Source organism: Myripristis murdjan, chromosome 1, assembly GCF_902150065.1.
Source record: "Myripristis murdjan chromosome 1, fMyrMur1.1, whole genome shotgun sequence".
Classification (NCBI taxonomy): Eukaryota; Metazoa; Chordata; class Actinopteri; order Holocentriformes; family Holocentridae; genus Myripristis; species Myripristis murdjan.
Window position 1 is genome coordinate 31,526,279 of NC_043980.1, and position 20,158 is coordinate 31,546,436.

Sequence of the window (20,158 nt, forward strand, 5' to 3'; positions counted from 1 at the left end):
TGCTCTCGCAATTCACTACAAACTGACAGAGAATTGCAAGGTCAGGGCTGCTCATGTGGATTTTTCCTGCTAAGACAGAAACTGATCAGATCCCACTTACCATGAATGCAGCATTACAAGGATCCTTGAGCTATTTATTAGGATAGGATCCAGATTAGAATCCTGATTTTGTGTGATATAGATGATGATGATGAATGGAAACCTCCTCGTAATCCTTATTATGCTGATTCTGATGATGAGTCTGGTAAGATTATGATGGGGAAAATGACTTATTCTCATCCAAAATTTTAAGGAGCTCCACCCCAAGTCATTTGGTCTGATCATAACACAGAATCTATTACAGCGGCTGGAGGGTTTGATGTTGCTAACAAGTTGCAGATAGCTCCAAATAAAATGAGGGAAAAACTGAGGCTTTGTTAACAAGTGCAGTGCAAGAAATATAATGCTTAAAGTATGATTTTAACGCTAAAAAGTGTGAACCAATTTTATTATTCAGTGTGTTTTATGCTTGATTCACTAACACATGTGGTATTAATCATTGAAACGTATTACATACTGCGTGTTTATCTTATTCACTAAACTCAGTACACGTTGGCTGCTTGGGAAAGTCTGTGTGTGTGTTTCTTATCTCACACAAACTCAAAACAAACCAAAGACACGGCATCATAGCGGAGAGACAGGGACATGTGAAACACATTATGCATGTAAACACTTCTATTCCATATTCATGTATATTCCATATTCCATCCTGGGCTTATTCTGTATTCATGTGTTTTCTTAGAGCTTCTAAACCAAAAAACCAAAGCAACATCACACTGAGCTTATTACATTTTGTTTAGTCTGCAGCTGTGGCAAAACTGCTGAGTCATACCTCTGAAACATGACTAAGAGACCCAGGATCGTGCATTGTGAAAGTCGTGCGTGTGAGATATTGTTGATCGGTTCTTAACCAATGATGTGATCTAGTAATGATTTTCTGCTCAGCAACAGCTTCAGCCATTCAGAACGTAACCAGAAAGTCCAAGTAGTGAAGATTTTTTTTTTTTTTTGACATCATCGCCCTAATGCTCTTTCCATACTGCAATACTGTTGAAGCCTAAAGAAAGACTACTTTGACTGTTCTCTCCTCTCCATGACAGGCCTGAAAACGCCTTGAAGTGATGGCAGACAATGGAGGCTTCCAACGATCATATCTTTACTTTGAGATACGGACACATAAATCCTCCACTCTGTCTCAACCTTGACACTGGTGTTGCTTTCAAGTTCAGCGGGTATTTATGGGCACACACTGTGAACATGCTCAGAATAGCTTCTCCCAAGACACGCTGCCATGATGATACGGCAAAAGGAATGTTCCAGCTCGTTGCTTTTTGATGATGCTGTTGTTATTTATCATGCTTATTACGGCCAGCCCACCCTCCTCCAATCTACCACCGCATTGTGAAAAAGGCACCGAGCAGATTGATGGAAAGTTCAGCTAATTTGGCAACTTGTTGCTGTAAAACACCCGGTGGTGCTGTAAAGGGAATTTAAGGTAAATGTCCAAAATGACACTGTGATATGGAGTTTAGTTTAGTTTACCTATATGTAGTAGGCTATAGGCAGTGAATTTGTGAAAATAGACATGATTACTGGTATATTAAGCCATCCGTAATGGCAGAAAATGTTTAATTTGACCAGACTTAGTTCAAATATTCAAATAATAATTCACATATTAGCACTGTCGGACAGTAAGGAATGAGTCTGACTAAGATTCATGCGTATAAGGTCAAACTAATTTCCAGGATTAATTCACCTTTACAATTGGAAAGCGGTCTATCTATAATGTACATTAAATCAAGGTGGGAGAAAGAAGCTCACATAAAGATGACTGGTTAAATATATGTAGGACACAGTCTGCTGCAAGTAAAAGGCAAAAACAGCAAATACTAGGAAATGAAACAATTGACTTGTCTTGAGACATACCATCAAAAAAATGTGAAAAATGTTGGAAAACCTGTCAGAACAGAACTATCTGGAGAACTTCATCTTATTTCCTTCTGTACTAAAGGCAATTATGTTAATTTATGTTAGGAATAAGGACAATCACAGACCTGGATACAACACTTTTTTGTAATTTTTTGCCAAAAAAAAAGAAGAAAAAAGAAAAGCAAATCAGAGTTTTTGATAAGTCACACACTGTAACTCTTTCCTGACCCTCATTTGACCTCATACAGGATCAGTGGCTAATCGCTGAGCCATGGCCAAAGCAACACCGCAGTTCAAAGTTCGAGGCTTCAGAACATTTTGCGTTCATCGTAAAGTGAATGGAACAAAGATAAATTCAAACGGACAACTTAAACACATCTGTTTCTGGAAAGCAAGTACAAGTGGTAGTTTGAGAGATGTGTGTTCTTGTGCTTTATCATGATGTCACTCTGCGGTAAGTCAGGTGGTCCATTCACACAAGGATGTGTGTGTTACGCGTACAATGTGTGCCAGCTTCCCCTTTAAATCCTGCTTTGATTTGCACAGTTACTCTAAGTGTTTGTAACCTATACGTTCAGCCCAGCCTGTTGCTCAGTTTTGACTGGCAATGTCAAAAACAATGATAATGACAAATATGAGAGCTGAATGAGGAGGAGTTTTCACAGAGCTGATAAGAGATTCCTGGCTGATTATGAACATGAAAGCTTCTCAGCAAAGTGGTGAGACATTGCAGTGTAAGGTTTTCCAGTTGGAACATAATGGCACTCAACAACCTAGGAATGATTGGACATAAACCTAATATTTACCTGTGTTTAGCTCTTGGCTCCTCTGGAAAAAAAAAAAGTTGGCTACTAATGCCGATACAATTTTTCATTGATTTGGAATAGTTCTCTTTGAAAATGTTTTATTCTGTTTATTTTGGAGCACATAATGGAAAAGTCAGTTGGAAAAAAAAAAAGAAAAAAAGTTTTATTATTTCTGGCAAGCTTGGTACCATGCACACACGACTGATCCTGGACACAACAGCCCATTTCAGAGAGAGGTGCAGTCCAAGCATTTGTTAGATTCCTTTGGCTGATGGAGGAACTCATGCACACTTGCTGCAGTGTTTACTATTCACCTTGGTAAACTGCAACCAACTCTATGTAGGTGGCCTGTGGCAGCATCTGCCAAGCTGCTGAAATCCTTACTGCACAAAAGTTGGAGGAGGAAACCCTGCAGCCTGTTGTCAAGCAAAAACATCAAGTTGCCTCATGCAGTGTGTTATTGTTTGTATGTATGTAGTTTTACATGCATCCTTACATGTTACATATTACATGTGTGTGTGTGTGCTCGTGTGTGTGTGTGTGTGTGTGTGTGTATGTGTGTGTGTTATAACCATTTTACAGGATGTCAGTGTGCCCTGGCATCCGCACACACTGTAAACCTAAACCACATGTTTGGCAGTAGATAGCTGCTCACCACACCATGATCAGACTACCAGCCATCTACTATTATATCCATGTAAGGAGACTGGAAGACACATTTTAGGTTTGAAGAGGTTTTTCCCACTAAGCTTACTCTTACACAGTCAGTTTTGAGCAAATATTCTTCAGCAAAATACAGGAAAACACATGTAAATTTTGGAATTAACCAAATACCGACACCCACATTGTGTTTAAAAAAAAAAAAAAAATACACTATTTGAGCAAAGCCCATACTGTTTTTTTTTTTGTTGTTTTTTTTAAGATTGAGCATCTGCCGCTCAAAACACAGGAGATCCAGATTGCCCAGCATCTGGACAAAATTATACTTATGTGTTGTTACATGCTCTGGCTGTGATTTGAGATTTCTCACATTTCATGCATACTGAGAGCAGGTGCCACCGATGGAAGAAGTATATTTATTGAAGGTTTGCAGTCTCAAGCACATTTTCTTTTTCATGATGATGCAGGAAAGGCTTACGTTTCACACCGTGTCATTTCTTTACGAAAGCCTTGATGAGGAGAAATAGCCTATCAGGTGATGCTGCAGCACCTAGCATCCATTTAGCTTTTAATGTGCATGTGATTATATGGCCCGAGTCTTTGCCTGAATACACAGTGTGTCTGTCACCAGTTTTTCAAAGGGACACAGAAAGCGGCTGTAAGTGCACAGAGATAAACCCTGACTCCCTCTGGGTGTTTTTACCGCAGGCAGAGAAGTGTTTTGTTCAATCCAAACTATTGATTTTCCCCACCATATGTGACAGGACCCTGAAGGAGTCGCCTCACTGATGCCATCACTTCTTCCCTTTTCTTGTTATTTTCCTTGTTACTAAAAGCCAGAGCAGATCTGAGAGGGTTCACATTTTATTCTAAAACACTGTATAGCTTAATGGAAAAAAACAGATGTAGATATTTTACCTGATGTACATGGCTTAATATTTATTAAGTATAAACAGTTATAATTGCATATATATGCAAATCTTTCCTAAAGCAAGCAGTAGTATTTTAGAACTCTGATATCATTTTTCCTGCCTTTTATCCAGCCATCGGTTTCCATTCATTCCACTCTGATAAGAAAATGAACTTTCAGACACTTCAAACTTTATTCACACTGTAATAAAGTCCTTGTTAGCAACATCAGTCCACATTAGTTTTCCTAAAAGCAGCAGCACTGTTGTGTCTGATGACTTGAGATTGGGTGGAGCGGCACGGTCCATCCGCCAGAAAATAGTCCCTGGGGAAATATTTGCTTTACACAGCCAGTCATCAATTCTGTGGTTTCTGAATGGTGACTACTTTGTTGGCCACTGACACAGAACATTAAAAAGTGGGTGTTTCAACCAAAAATTCATACTTAGAAGTCAAGGGATTCAGATTATACGTTGTGAAATCTTTAATACACCCGCATGAGTTGCAAGACAGTCAGTTGGATAAACTGCAGCAAACAGGCCAAACATTCAAAATTATTGGCAAGGTCCTTAAGAAACTTTTTGTTTAAAACTGGGCTTAGCAAATAACTTAAGCATTCAGTCAAGAGTTTGACTTTCATGCCAGCAGCAATTTTGCAAGAACAAGTGTACATGCAAGATGACATAGTCACAGCACATGAAACATGAATATTTGATTTAGTATCAGAGTGGATTTCTTAAGTTTAGCAGGTGGAGACAAACATCTTCTCAGACTGGAGACCCTGGATGAACCAACGCAGAAACAGGCCATAGCTACAGAGGAAGTGAATCTTCATTAAAGCCTTAACACAATCTCACATACAATCACAGGTTTGCCCTCACAAATCTGAAAACCTTGTGGCAAGTAAGGCAGTGAAAAAGAATAGTTTTTTTGATTTGTGCATGCAGTAGTTTTTATGACTTATTTCTGACTTGGCTGTTGCAACCCTAACTTTCTGCAAGAATAATTAAATAATATCCCTGCTCTACCCCTGCTATTAAATTACTATTAGCAATACTGGAGAACTCGCCTCACTGAAATGTATTTATGCCCTTGGAAAAGGGTTTTCACAAGAAAATCACTTCCAACAACATACAATCAGGCCCTGAGGAAGAGGCCTAAATCTTTTTGGCTTGAACGTTTCTCTACATGCAGTCTAACTCGATGTAGCAATTTAATTTTCTCTCCGTCTCTCTCACTCTTTCTCCACACACACACACACACACACACACACACACACACACACACACACACAGAGTGCAACAATAACCAAATATACAAGTAGGACTAGCTGAGGACATCTAGAAGCAGAGAGGGAGAGGTAACAGGCAAAGTGTCTGTGTTGCATGTTGCATGTGTTATCGAACATGTTTACATCCTGACTTAAAGGTTCACTGTGAAATTGATGAGGGTTGTTTGAAGTGAGGACCCTGCAGGTTCACCCGACAAACAACGTGGATTAAGTACGTAGGGCCCTATCTTGTGCCACCCGCTATCCGCTGCCACTACCCGCTACCCGCAAATTGCGGATTTAGGAACTTCCGCTATCCCTAAACGGTATCTTGCGCCACCCGCTACCCGCTATCCGTTATGCCAACTGCATCATTTGCGCCTGGAGGTGCGTCCGTGGGCGTGTTTCATGCGCTATCCCTAAAGTTGCTATCTTGCGCACACACTTTAGGGATAGCGGATAGCGGGTGGTCAGGACCACCCGCTATCCGCTATCCCTAAAGTTTGGGCTGTTACGAGAGCGCGCCCAGGCGGCTTCAATGCGCGCCCCGACGGAGCCTCGCCACACACACGGTCGGACTGATACCGGGACGCCGCCGGAATGAGTATATTACTCATATAGACTGTTTAGAGGAAAGACTGTTTTAATTGGACACTTACGCCAGCACGTTTTATTGTTTTATCATAAGCCAGCAGCTGTGCTATATTTTTATTGTTAATATTTTATTTGCCCATTCTACCTTGTCAATAAATTAGTTTACACATAGTTCCACCTCTGTCTCTTGTGTGTGTGTGGTGTGGCCCGGGGATTTTACTCAATCAGTACAACCTTGTGACACGTCCACTTGGACACATGTGGCTCCACCTCCCGAATTAACTCGCCTATAATATAATATATAATATGTATAAATATAAAGCCAACTTGCTTTAGCCTCAGTAGAAGCCCTGAGAAAATCTACCTCCCTCTCTCCATCGCGGGTTTAGGATTTAGGATTTAGGATAGCGCAGCCTGCCCTTAAAGGCAATGGCACCTGGCACACTGATTGGTTTAACTGGCGTAACGCCCAAAACACGCCTATTCATAATATAGCGGGTAGCGGAGGTGTTTTGCGGATAGCGGGAGGTGCACAAGATAGCAACTTTTACGGGGAACGCCTCTTCCTAAATCCTAAATCCGCAAATAGCGGGTTTAGGGAGTCTGGCGCAAGATAGGGCCCGTAATCTACCTGCGAATCAATTACACAGTGAGAACCATGTAGACTCAACCACCATAAAATATGCTTGCTCCACACTTTTTGTCCGTGGAGTCCAAAGGCTCCTCACTTCCACTGACTCCTTACAGTTTTTCGCAGTGCACCTTTAATGTGCTGGAGTCACTCAGCTCAGCTAAACTCTGCGAGTCAGCAGTGTGTGACTCCCTGAGGCTGTGAGTTATTCTAGTGAGTTTGTATGAGGAAAAGGTGATTATGTAAGTGTTTAAGCTGCTGTTGTGACTCTAGTTGCCTGCCATAGTCTGGAAAAAATGACAACTTAACAGGGGGGGCTTATTTGATTTCATCAGTTTTTTGGTTTTGCTTTTTTAAATCACAATTAAATATCCCTCTTGTTACTTAACCGTGCAAGCACTCACATTTAGCCTCGGACCCAGCAAAACGAAATTATATTTTGAATCGGTCCGTTTGTAATAGAGCAAATCAGATTAAAGGAGCTAACTCCAGCCACCTGTGTATTTACTATGATTAAAGCATTAAGGCCTCTCTTGAGATATTAAACACACAATCATAGAAACCAGTCCAATTTAAACAATAACCAAAGAAACACAGAGGCTCAGCATTTATCATTAGTACTGTATAATAACATTACATCGTATTCAAGGTCTTGAATTCAGTTAACCCTATAAAGCCTGAACTATGAAAGAATTTGCAGAAAATTCCAATTTTTGAAATTGAACCCTTTATTTAGTCCTATAACAAAATATATATTACTTTTTTTTTTTTTTTCAAAAAATATGTTATTACACAACCTTTCTGGTGTATGCTATATGATATGTACTTGAAGTGCCAATGGTATGGTCCAGGGTGAACAGGGGAAGTGTTCAAAAGTATACAACAGTATTTTGGTCAAGTATTGATTAAACTGAAAACAAAAAACAGAACTGAAAGTGTGTATCATATATGATACAAATGCCTTTATAGGGTTAAGGCAGCAGTGTGTTGGTATGGACTGCAGAGACGTGTGCTATGGTTACTGAAGTGCTGCCGGAGGGGAGAAGGGCTGAGGACAGGAAGGACTGGGACTGGGACAGCATGCACATAATGCTAATATCTTTGATTCAAACTGCATATAGACATGCCAATTTTCTAAAAAACAAAAATGTCCATTATCAGCAATTGGTTTTGACATGTTTATGGTTGCTGTCAACAAATACCTGCAACAAATATCAAACATACCGAGACTATTAATCCCAAGGATGGGGGCTGAAGAATCCTGACTCTGACATTTCGCAGAGTTTTGAACTCGGTTGCTGGGTAAGACACAGCTGTCCGGCATTACAGTACGATCCAGCCAGACGGACCGATCCTTTTGCTTTGAACCCTGGTCTGTCTCAGCATTCTGGCTGTTGCCTTTCCACCTGCACTTTGTACATGTCCAATAAACTGAAATATGAAGTGTAAAATCAGGAAAAAAATCACGTCTCCCCAAAATCTGAAGCCACAGCTGTGTAAATCAATTACCCACCATGTGATGAGTGGCCCAGTTTCTCTCATTGAGTATAGGAAATGACCTGTACAGCTAATCTTGGTTATATTTGTATGTTCTCATGCCTAACTGGTTTTATTAAAAAACCTGGAATGACAATTAAGGCACTGCACTGTCAGATGAATGAACCGTTTGTTGGATTTTGCCATGATAAAAAATTAGGAAATGGAGCTGATCCATCTCCAGCCCACAGGTACTGGATGTCCTATTGCACAAGCCCTTGAAAACCCATTATATCGTTATGAGTTATGAGTTATGAGTTATGAGTCAAGCAAAATTCCCTACTAATTTCTGAAAACAGTCTATATACACCAGTCACAATTTTACTTAACTAGGCCGCAGATGAAGCAAGAGGAATGGCTCAATATATGTTTCAAAATTCAATATAACACAATTTCAAAATGTGATACTGTCTTTCGGTATTATGGGACATAAATTAATCACAGTGTTTACAATATTCTGCTGTAAGTCACTACTGTTTATTGTTTATTTTTTATTTGGGTCTCCATTAGTTGTTACAACATAACAGCTACTCCTCCTGGGATCCATATTAAACATATACTGTAATACATATGTTTTTACATACATGCATACATAAATACATTCACATCACTCCCCCCTTTCCATCACCAACCCTGATTAAAACATTGGAGACATTACAAAACCAACACCATTTCAATAAGCATGGAAAATTTTAAGCAATCCTCTCTATGTACACATAAAATATACATTATGCACAACCCCATGCCAATACACATCGTGTTTGCACACATATAAGTATATCTATACAAACAATTGCATCTACAACCATACTTGATAAATGCTTACATTTCAGAAAATCAAATAATAGAAATTAAATATTTTAGAAATTACTAGTATTGGTACAATACTATTGGTTAAATTTTTTTGTTTTTTTTGTCAGTATTTATAGCATCATATCATGTTTGCACCAAATCATGAGCCCCATTTTGTGTATGAATTGTATCAAGACATAAGCATATTTCCCATCCTTGTGAGTTGGTGAGAGTAAGTACAACTGTGCCCTGTTCTGTTGGCAATAATCAGTTCTTACTCCTGCTTTGAATTACTGTACTAACCAGTGACTTGTTTTCAACATTTTTCAAACACGTCTTGTTTGCAAGAGAAATTATAAATCATTTGTGAGGATACGGGATGAGGTTTTAAACAAATATAAGGTCAGAATGTTGAGAAAAGCAGTCCAATGCGATGGATTAGTCTTTCCTCATTCATCATTGTTGGGGTGAGTGGCCTGTGGTTTAATCACAACAGGCACTATAGTTCACTTTCAGGGCAGCAGCACTGCAGACTATTTCCCAACCAAACGGATAGATCTGCTCCGGACTGAGGCTCTCCATGGGCTTCTAAAGCTGCTCAAACCTATGAATCATCTGCCCCAACGGATTGAGAGAGAGAGAGAGAGAGAGAGAGAGAGAGAGAGAGAGAGGACATAAAATCAAAGATCTTCATGGATCTGGTGGGTCCAGTGTATATGAGGCTGTGAATTGAGAAACTAAACGGACATTAATTCAATATATGTGAAACTCTGGCAGTTTGTCCAGATTATTGGCTGCACTCTTCAGTAACTCTCTACACCGTTCTTTTAAAGTCTACAGTCATCATTTGGAAAGAGAGTGGGGGTGCATTCTGTTCCTCCTGACACTGGCCCACTGGGTCCATTTTGATAAATCGTTTCAGATTGATGTGTTCACCGTCCTCTTCATACACCATCCACACCCCATGATTTCAGACAGCATCCTCCACTGCTACTTGGCCAAAGATGCATGTAAAATGGGGTGAGAGGACACCAAAATAACTACCTTCGCCATTCAAGAACTAATGACAGGCAAAGCTTTTGTTGTTTTGTGACATTTTGAGAACAACCTCAAGACCACTTAAAAATTCACACATGCTCTCCTTCAAATGAAAAGGGACCATCACCTGCCCCAGGGACGCCCACTGTCAAGTGTCAAAACTAGAAGGAAGGGTAGCAAGGGCGCCTCTGGAATCCACTGAATCAATGGTGCTCTGGAGAAGGAATGTAATTGAAAAAAGAGAAGAGTAAAATTTTGTCCACTGATTCATGTAATAGTGGAACAAAAAAATCAGGTCCAGGTACACAAGTGGATTACAAATGCTGAAAAGACTTTATTCAGAGAGCTACATGATTAAAAACACACCAAGGCATACTAGCTATACATGACTATACATGACTTCCTCCTTGGGTGTCATCCACTGTGTGTAAATGTTCAGTGACCCACACATAGATATATTGTACATTTCTCAAATGTACCACACACTCTGTAAGCAGTCCAGAGAGGATGGTTGACCCTCAGTTATGATATCACAGCGTATAATATAAAATTCCCATGGTGCTAATATGTTGACACACCTCAATGCACTGCGAGAGTGTGAGTGCACAGATTAATGGGCTGCTATCCCCTAGTCGCCACAAGCCTGTTTCTTGGCAGACGTCCACCGCGGTCTCAAAACAGCTCATAAGAGATGTGATGAGTAGCAGCTATTAAGAGAGACGCGTCACACATGAGCCACAGAAATACATGCTGAACAGAATGGGAATGGTGTGTGTGTGTGTGCCTGTGTGGGTAGCTCATCTCTTTTTTCATTACAGTAACCACTACAAGTGCGCTGAATCCACCCGAGTTGCTGTCAACTTCCCACTCTTGTTGTTGATCTTCTGCAATTAATATGAGTTTCAAACTTTGGCTCACACTGATCAGGTTCTCATCAGCAGCCGGTAAAACAGATTATAATTTGCACTTCACTGACATGTCTGCCAATAGCTCTGACATTAGGAAGTAAACAAGATCCATCACGAATAGGTCATTAGTGTCATTAGAGTCACCCGGGGTCTCAGCAATCATTTATCTGTAAGTTGATAGCACAGAAGTGTCGAGTATGAAATTGGGTTTCCGTATGTGGCGGCCTTCTACTTACATGGTGGAATATTTTTAATTTAATCAAGATATTGATTGATGAAACTCCTCATCTTTGTATCCATGTCATTCAGTATAGCTATATTTGACTGTATTTTGGAATATGACAATATTCCTAATTTGATACGGGTCATGAAAACAGCATATTTCATTTGGATATTCCAAGTTATACTTTTTCTCCAAATGTAGCATTTTCTCATTAAAACATGTGGGATATGCCCTTATCGTCTGATTTTAGGAGCAGTCTTTGGTAATGTATACAGGGAATCTGGATTATACATTATGCAGTTTGGGTTTTTGCCACAGTTTGTGACAGTTTACAAGGCTGGGGTAGAGACAAGCACACATTTCTGGTCGGAAGGAGGAACACACCTACTCTTAAACATTATGAATGGCTTGGATATCAGCTGGCTTTTGACTATCACAACGCCAACCTTTTTAATAAATATGGTTGAGTGAAGGAAAGAAGGAGGCTGTGTTTGCATGGCTGCATCTAAATAGAAATATTAGTGGAATAGTCATCTTAACAGCATGGTAGGAATATTGTCTTTTTCACAATAAAGGCAAAAAACAGAATATTTGGCATATGTAAACGTAGTCACTGATTTTGGAAGTAGCTGCTGTAGATTATTGATGGTTTTAGCTCCACAAAACAATACCCATCCAGCCTCATGGTATTGGGATACAGAAACTCTTGGGATTAATAGATTGTACTAGAGTAAAGTGGAAAAATATGTTTTGTTTTGTTTTTTAAATATATAGTTCCTTTAAGATAATACAGACAGTCAGGGTGTAGAATGTGTTTTTTCCACTTGTGTGAATATGAGAGCTGATTTTGTGATACTGATCCCTCTGAGGTAAAACCATTGAGGTTACATAAGACTGAGCAGAGGTGGGAGATGGGGACACAAATAGAAGTAGAGAATGAACAGTTCATTATGAAACAACATGAGTCAACTGCTGCTCAGGAGCCAGACTCTGCCAGGACCCCCCTTTTTCCCTTCACCAGCATTATAAACAGCATTCAAATAAAATCATACAGTGAGCTTTCAGGGATTTTGGTCACTCCCCAATATTTCTGGATCCATATTTGGAGCTATGCTGCACTGTCGAGCTTCGTTGCATCATGGAGTCATCATGTGTTTATGTGACACATTGAAGAGACAGTGAACATTATGTACAAACTCCCAATATACACTTTCACTGCTCCGTTCAATAAATTAAGTGAGATGTGCAGTCAGATGGCAGAAATGAGGCATTATTCCAGCAAGACAGATAAATAATATGTGTGTGATGAATCTTCATGCATTTTTCAGTCAACAGCCCTTTTTAAGCAGATCCTGCAATACTGCTGTAGTGATAGAAATTAGAAGACTATATAATGATAATCCAGCCAAATAATCCAAGAAATAATAATTTCAATGGAAATAAAGACTTATTTCCATTTATAAATTAAATGTTTGGTCACCAGCTAGCTTTTTCACACAGATGACCTGCACCCACTTACTGACTATAGAATTTAAAGCAAGCTGCATGTGTGTACGTTTATCTGTTCACCATTCAGTGCTAATAATCCATCTGTTAGATAACACCTTCCTGTGCGGCTGTACTTTCCCATTTTCTGTCCTCGCTTGGCTCTCAGATGAACCATTTGGAAGTGACTCTGTGGTGACTCCGCTGTCCTGTTGAGTGAAAGAAGGAAAGCTATCATGGTTTACACAAAATAAGCCCCCCCTCGACCAGTTACTGTTTGCCTTTCCTGGAATATGCTTGCATGACTTGTTTGAGTCAGCCTGTAAGACACACTTTCTTTCTGGAGCAAAAGCGGCACAATCTGCATCAGCTGAAGGCACTGCAGAGATCTGGGCTGTGTCAAGGGATTTACTGTGGAGATACTGTAGATTTGCAGAATATAAACATCAGGACATTGTATGTCAGTGTGGCTATAAATACTCACATAGTGCCGAGGATAAGGATTAGATAGATGAAACAAATCTCAGTGTTTAATTTGTTGTTGTTTATGTTAATTATTGGGACAGCCTGCTGTGATTAGTCACGGCAAGGTTTACATATTTTACTCTCTCTGCTGTCACCAAACTGGAAAATGGCAAAACTTAGTAACTCTTTAACACAAACAAGCACAAAGACAGCATGGTAGCATCATTAAGGAGGTATTTCTGTCAGAAAGCCTGTATACAACAAGTTCTGCAGTCATGTTTCCTTACTGATGTACATTGTGTGTGTGTGTGTGTGTGTGTGTGTGTATATATATATATATACATATACATATAAAATTCAGGTTAAATTCAATTCAGTTCAGTTCAATAACCTCTATTTATTCCCTGAGAAGCAATTAAATTCTGGTATTCATCAGAAAAATATTCAAATGACTAAGAATAGCACATAATAAAACCACAATGAAGTGCAAAAGTGTAGTGACCGTTACAAGTTGAAACAGAGAGCGACAGAGGGCGATGGGAGAAGAGAAAAATGCATGTTCATCCATGTGTGATATCAAGTTCTTGTCTCCTGCTGATGCAGATCATAGTGAGTTTCTGGAGAAATTAGATATTCCCTTTCATTTCCTTGACAGTAATGAAAAATTCAACTGTATTCACAGATCCAGACCTTAGGCATGGGTCTTAGTCGACTTGGGTAACTCCAGTCTGGTAAAATAAACCTGCTGAGTTTCAGTTCATGGAAATGGAAATGAAATATCCATCTTGTGTGGCACCTGACTGCAGACGGCTTCCCACACTAATGTAACCACCCACATGCACTGGTCTGGAGCAGAATATGTTTGACCCCAGTGCCTCTTTGTAATGGCTCCAGCTATCTGCCTATGTCAGCAGTGGGAGATGGAAAGGCTTCTCTGTAGATATCCTCATGTCTTCCGTTAAAACGGTTGATGTAAAGTTATAAAGTGCTGGTAAGGGAGTAAGAGCTGGACGGAAATTCTGGCACAAGCTCAATAGGATGTAAATTGGTATTTCAAAGAGTATCTGATCTGATCTCTCCGCTCATTCTTCTGACATGTAGAGACAATAGTTTGCCGGCGGCACGGTGGCTCAGTGGTTAGCGCTGCCACTTCCCACCAAGAAGTGCTCTCTGGGTAATGTGTTTGCCTGGGGTTTCTTTACACTCTGGTTTCCTCCCACATGTCAAATACACACAAATCAGGTGGATCTGAGACTCTAAAATGTGCATAGATATGAATATGAACGAGAGTGAGTGTCTCTTTATCTGTGTTGGCCCAGGGTGCCTCGTCCCCAGTGCATGCAGGGACAGGCTCCTGGTTCCCCAAGACCCTGAACAGGGATGTGAGGGAAAAGATGATGGATGTATACTGTATTAGTGGATAGATGCCCCTCTTGAATGCAATAAATAAAGGAATAATTAAATAAATATCGCCCCACAATATGCACTCTTCAGCTAAAAATGAACTTCAGAAGAATTTGTATTTTGTATATGGTATTTTATAAGATTCAGAGGAACAGAGCAGTGTTACACAGGATTTGAATCAATGACCCAGGGCATGAAAGGCAAGCACTCAGCACACTGTATATAAAACAAAACTTTTTAGACAGTTCAACGGACATTATTTGCCAAAGAATAAATATTTACTTTTACACATGGTGTGCAGGATGACTGGTACTAACTGACAATGTGATACAATTACTAACCCTAACCGTGCTCCTCCTCTCAGTCTTACCTCTATAACGCACATCCTCTTTCATTTCCTAAAAGAGAACAGAGTCTAGAGAGATTCCAGTCACATTAAGATTATTAGACATTATTGGCTCCAGGGACAACAGGCAATCAATACCATCCATTTAGCAGTGACTCTCCATCCTCATTTAGTCTTGTATATCTGTGCTCATTTTCCTAATTACTGGAGAGAATAGCCGGTGTGAGTCATTGGTTGCTGCTTTTGAGTGGCCATGACTGTGCAACTGATCATTAATTATTCATTCATTAATATATATATATATATATATATATATATATTTTTTTTTTTTTTTTTTTTTTTTTTTTTTTTTTTTTTATCCACATAACTGATCAAATTTCCTTGCTGAAAACAGGGCAAAATGATTAGATTGCATACATTATGATTTAAATAGGTGATTAAACACTTGCCATTATTTGTATTATAAACAAGATTTCTCAAGACAGGGCCTATAGGGATGGTGTTGAGAAGAAATGTAGAATTTTATTTTTTAAGTTATTTTCCCAGCAGGAAGACATGAGCTAACTCTTTCAGTGGAAGCCAGAGGGAACAATAACACAGTGCAATCCGTTCATTTCCAAAATTATTTGTCTTTATTTGGCACTTATATCCATAAATCATTCATTGCAGGAAATAAAGGAGGCCAACACACTTCCAGTTCTAGACTGGTGGTTTCTTTAGATATTTTTTGAACAATTGTGCCTGAGGATGTTGCATCCTGTTGAATTGGGCTGGTCCCTGAGGTTCAGCACTGCAGGATGTCAGAGGGTTTTTCGGAAACTTAGCAAGATGTTGTTTTCCAGTGAAAAGGTGGGGGGAAACAGCAGGTCCCAAATCACCAGGTCTCCAGGCCACAAGAAGACGCTGGCAGGATCAGACTGTAGTGAATTGTTAAAATGGCCGGTAGAATGATTGATACAGTGATCTGGTTTCCAATAATGCTCAGGATTTCTTTTTGTTACAGTAATAGAAGGTGTTCATTCAATTCTATGTTTGACATTGAGCTCATAGTTAGTGTTGCTGTTGTACTGGACTGCATTTTACTGACAGCTGTTTCTACTATTCTGTCCCACACACTGTATATAAATGGGGAGGACAAAAAATTAGAAATGCATCTAAATATAATGTAGTCCAGTGCAAGACCTCTGAAAACTACAACCTCAGTGAAAAACACAGAATTAAATTTACACACTCTCCACAATGTCAACACAAACTGAACATTATACACTTTCTTAAAAGGGAGAATTGATGGCAGAGCTGTTGCACTGAACTGCATTAGGTTGTACAGCTGGACCTGATAAAGTGGTCACTGTGTGTATATATGTAGGTTTTGAAGGGACAGTGCAATATTAATATAGGGATCATGCTGTTATAATATCAGGCAAGGGGCTGTTTTTTTCTGTTCACTGACATGCAACATTATTTCTACTGTTGAAAGCCAGCTTTTTCTCATATCCTGTGGCCTGTTCCCTGTGTTTTTGTTTAATGCTTGTTTAATAGCACATGAATGTTTGTTTAATACCACATGCATTTCCAATCTTCCAATAAGGGATAATAAAGTTTACCTTTGATGATACATGGGCAGTTTAATTTGGGGCAAAATGTGCCACCATGGGCAATAAGTGTGAGCAACTGGAGAATAGGCAGTTGAAAATGGATGAGATAGCAGACACCGCTGCCATCACTGTCATCTTGTTCTTTTCTCCTCCACTGAAACAATAATTGAAACATTTTATGAGGGTTATCCAACAAGTCAGCAGCGACAATGACATCCCCGATAATAGGTGCATGTCAACCTGGGTGGACTTTTGGACTTTTGGCCTGTTGGTGGCACTGTGTTGGGACAATCAGTTTCATTTTGTAGATGCTGAAAATCATAAAAATCAAGTTGTTCCCCAGAGGTTCATCAGATTTGACCCAGCAGCCTCTGAGATATGCATGAAGCTTAGTTCCCAGTTGGTGGTGGCGCTGGTGGGACAGTCAGGTTTATGAACAAAATGCTAAACCCCAGTGTAATAATTCCCCATTCCCTCAAGTTTTGTGCCAAACAGGCCAGCACAGGCTTAGAAATAGCTTGTGACAGACGGACAAGCAGATGGATCCCAGTCCACAAACCCTTCCCCAATCTTCGATTGTGGGGGACAAAGTTAGTCTGACTGAACCTTTGAGCTTAAAACCATGCATGTTTGTGTCTAGGCTCTAGTCTCTGGAGTCTTGTACCTCTGAGGAATTCATGCTTGTCTAGCTTGTCAGTCCCCCTTAATACATTAAGCAGAAAGTCTCATGTGCCCAAAGACCTCAATGATGACTGACTTACAGCAACTGGCATCTGTCCATACAGACATGATTGCAGAACACTATTTCCTCAATATCAAGCCAACCTTTTACGGGAAAGTAGTTTTTTTTTTTTTTTTTTTTTTTTTTTAGCATAAATACCCTAAAAAGCTATGACTGATGGCTCTGTATCAACTACAATGGACTGTAGTGCTGCATCAGGGGTGACACTGCTGTTTGGATGTTGCATAACACTCCTATCACTTTCACTGCAGCTGACACTGATTTACATTTTGACACGAGATTTCCTCCCCTCCCTGTTCTCTCCTGTCCTCCATAGCTTGTTGACCCTGCAGCTGTGTGCCTCCTCGTCCTAACACACGCTGTCTAGATGTGACAGGACAGATAGTCCGTCTGACCCTCTGTCTGACAGCCATGCTGCCCTGGCTAGCCACAAACACATGAGACACACGGGCTGAAGCGGGTGTACAGAACATTGTAGACAGACATGTTTTCTATTTGCAGATGTCAGTAAAGGAGGTTTTACAGAACGCACACACACACACACACACACACACACACACACACACACACACACACACACAGATATACATGCATGTACACTGACCAGATGTCATTTTTCCATATAAACCCGGGGCCCCAAGCTGTGGCTAGTAACCATAATGCAGTGTGAGAGAGTTAAAGATGCTGTTTTTGACTACTGAGTGGTGTGTTCTGGATTCCTATAGCTCATGTGTGGCTATCCGGGAAATGAAAAGTTATTTAAAATTTTGGAACAATCATTGTCATTAGAAAATTAGTAGGTGGTGATAAAATGTCTAACCTGTGTGTCATTTGTGGCCTTGGAATTGAATGTTTTCATTGTTACTTGTACAATGAAAAACAACGACAGGGTCCTTACTTGTGGCTAAAAACATTTATTTAGGCAGGTAAAATGCAGAATAAAGTGATTATATTAGTTTATCTGTGAGATATGAAAACTGTAACTGTCAGTATCTCAAAAGTCTTGTTGAATGCAGATGGTGTTGTGCAACTCTGCATTTACACATGTTGTCATCATGTTGTTGAGCTCTGTCCTCTGGGTCAGAGGTAGAAATGTAAGCCGCAGGGCCTGTCAGTCGAATGTGGTTCACTGTGTCTCTACTGTGTCTATTTGAAACTGCATTTCCCAAAAACAGTTTACCACTAAGATACAGATTTTTTTTTGCCCCAACTCTCAAGATGCTTTTTTGAATTTCCAGCACAGGCTCATACTTGTGTGTCTTTGGGCAACTAATACAATAAACAAGCACGAGCAGTCCAAGCCCAGAGAACAGCACACGACCACAGCCCACCCACTCCCAACTGTGTGATGTAATCTCACTGTTTCACTGATCCCAGATCTGTAGCGTGAATGGCCTGTGTGACCTCAGTGCAGGAGCTGTGTGAGGTCACCTGACCAGCCTCAGGACCTCTGTCATGTTGACACGGGCATCGTGGCTCCCTGGGAAGGAGTCTGCACTTCTCCCTGGTCTCAGCACAGCTGAAATGCTGCAAGATGAGACAGCAGCACAGGACTGGCAACTTGAGCAGCCAGTTGATGACCTAAGTGTGACTTCATTCCCTGAAAATGACAGCACAGCAAAGTGCTGCATGAAGACATATAATCCAGCACATTGAACAGCCTTATCTCTGGTGCACACAGTCAGGAAGTGCTTCTTTTTCAAACATTAATGACATAAGTAAGCAATTATACTATAGCTCAGCCTGCATTTCTTTGGTCAAGTCAAGCCTCTGAAAAAAAGTGATCTGTGGGTGAAAAATGTTGTTTTCTAACCTCAAGCTAAAAGTTTGTCCTCCACAAGTGATTTAGTCGGAAATATCCACCTCTAGAAAACAAAAATGGAAAAATACAGATGAATCGCTGCCAGCGTTACACACAGTCTTAGAGAGTCTATCCTCTGAGAGGACTGATTGTGAAGCCACAAGCAGTGTGAGAAAACTCTGTCCCCTGCCAAGCCCCAGAACATACTATAAATCATACTACAGGCATATTGGAGAACTCACTTTTAGACCCTGAGTCATGGCCAAGCAAGAAGAAGGAAAGAATGAATTTTTCAAAGGTTCGCCCAAAGCATCTGCTCCCTCACTACCTCCCAAATAACAAACTCAAACTCACAGCTGGGATCCTCTGCAAAATATTGACACACCTTCCACCTTCACAATATCTTTACAAAGGGAGAACAGAAATTAAACTCAAAGACAGGTGGGCCAATAAAACAGTTTTATGCACTGTTACTGACTGGATCCGGAAGCTTAATGCTTTTATGTGTTTGCTTAAAAAAAAAAACAAAAAAAAAAAAACATGCCTATCGCACCTCTAGATATTGCTATCAGCATCTGTTCACCATCACCAGAGCTGCAGCTGGTGTTTGGTCCGAGAATTGTCTGCTCAGTGCACAAACACACCCTTCATTCTCAGTGTATAAAACTTTTCATCAAAGCAGAAGCTATTCCATGCACAGTTCATTGTGTTGTTGGGTGTGGTGTAAGGGTCTTCCCATTAGACAGCTGGATATAATTTCTCAACACTGGAAGTAGTGGAGTACATTTTTTTGTATTGTAACTGAGTAGCATTTTGTGTGCTTGGTCTTTTGAGTGTTTTTTTGGAGTTCAGGATGCAATGGTTCAGTCAAGGCATGTGCTTTGTTACTTTGTTGCAGAGTACACTTTGTTGGTTCTCTTGCATCTCAATCATGCTGCATGAATTGTGTTTATTCATACCACACTTTCCCCACTATGATTTATTT